Here is a 1826-nt window from a genome sequence, read left to right on the forward strand (position 1 = left end):
CAATGAGTGGCTGGTGGATTTGAACTGCTGACATTTTGGCCAGAGTTTATCTGACAGTGTTAAATGTAGGTGACTAATAATAAGTTAACATGAAAGTGACCGTGGAGCTCACATATACTTGAGTGTAGTTTTATTCCTAACTAGCTGGCAGTGTAGTGGTTATGAATCGGGCTATGAACCGCAAGGTCAACAGTTCGAAACTACCAGCTGTTCCATGGGAGAAAGATGAGGCTTTCGGCTCCTGTAAAGATTTACAGCCTCGGAAACCTTGTACAGGGTCGCTATGAGTTGGAACCAACTCCACCACGGCACATAACCACCACCACCACTTGGCATTATGCAAGACATAGACTGGTTTAGAGTCTCAAATAGAGTCAGAAGTTTGTGCATTTTCCGTCAAACTCAGCATTAAGTACTTGATATTTTTAATGAGGCTGACAAGGCCCCCTTGTCTCCAATTTTCCATAGTTCCATAATATTGGTTCATTAATCTACCAGTGGCACTTAACAACAATAACAATGTACAATAATTGGCTGTTTAACATTTGCCAAGCAGTATGCTTTATACTTAACATGTATCATCTCATTTAAATCTCATGACAATTTTTTTTTTAATGTTTTATTGTGAATTATGTGATAGTTTACATGGGAGGACATTAGTTTTACATTCATCCTATAGTATATCATTTCATTGCCATGGTTACAATCCCCTCCATGCATCATCAACCAACCAAAGGGTATACCCTGCAAGTCTGCACCCCGGTCTCATGACAATCTTGTTGGTTGTGGTTAGGTGCCAAATTGTAATGCCAAATGTTGGTAAAGATGTTAAGCACCAAGTATCACTGAGAATGCAAAGTGGATCACTTTAGAAAATTGACTGCAATTATCTTTTAAAGTTAAACACACATTAGTCCTATGACTCTGTAATTCTATTGCTAAGCATTTATCAATAGAATTAAAACATAAACCCACGAGAAGACTTCTATGAGAATGCTACTGGTGGTTTTTTTCATGAAACTACATGCCTAGGAGCATTCTGTATCTTCTTAACAGTCAATTACAAAGTATTATTACACATTGCTCAAAATTCATTGAACTTTCATATGCACATTTCACTGAAAATAGACATATCTAATTTTTATAAATAAAAAGACATTATTATCTTATTAAAAATAACTTTTAGAAATGAGTGTGCTATGCTTAAATCAAGAACAAATATTTATAAAATGCCTGTAAGTGTATGTATTAGCCTTTGATTCAGAAACTCTTTGCCTATCCCAGTGTTCAACTACTTTTCCCTGTTCAAAATTACTAAATGCTGCTAGCTTAGTTCAGAATTATATGAACGAGTTTAACATAGTCAAAACTGTGAAGGCAATTTTAATCACTTCAACATTAACTAAAGACAAACTTGAAATGTGGACTTCATGATTTGCTACAAGTCAAAATAATGCTCAATCATGAATTCATACAGTATGAATCTAGAAAGGTGGACTTCATGACTAGAAAGGTGGACTTTTCTAGATTACTGACCAAAAGGTCAAACTAGAAAGGTGGACTTCATGATTTACTACAAGTCAAAATAATGCTTAACCCTTACCTATAGATTATTTAATTTGAATGGAAAAAGGTAACACCATGACAGCCGTCTTACAAATGTTTTCATAATTTAACAATTATTCTAATACCTTTTTTTTTTTTTAACTAGGTAGTCCTTTTACTTAACAGTTTAGAAGATATCTATCCACACAATCAGTAATTGATTTTAAAAAAAGATGAGAGTGTAAATTAATGTAAATGGAACAACCAGATGGAAATAGTGA

At 34.3% G+C, this 1826-nt stretch overlaps 1 pseudogene; it reads right to left on the reverse strand.

Moving 5' to 3' along the window:
• Window positions 1-1102: 1102 nt before the first annotated feature.
• Window positions 1103-1826, reverse strand: part of LOC102810625 — a 6339-nt pseudogene continuing 5615 nt past the window's right edge.

The sequence above is a fragment of the Chrysochloris asiatica genome, unplaced genomic scaffold, assembly GCF_000296735.1.
Source record: "Chrysochloris asiatica unplaced genomic scaffold, ChrAsi1.0 scaffold00109, whole genome shotgun sequence".
Lineage (NCBI taxonomy): Eukaryota > Metazoa > Chordata > Mammalia > Afrosoricida > Chrysochloridae > Chrysochloris > Chrysochloris asiatica.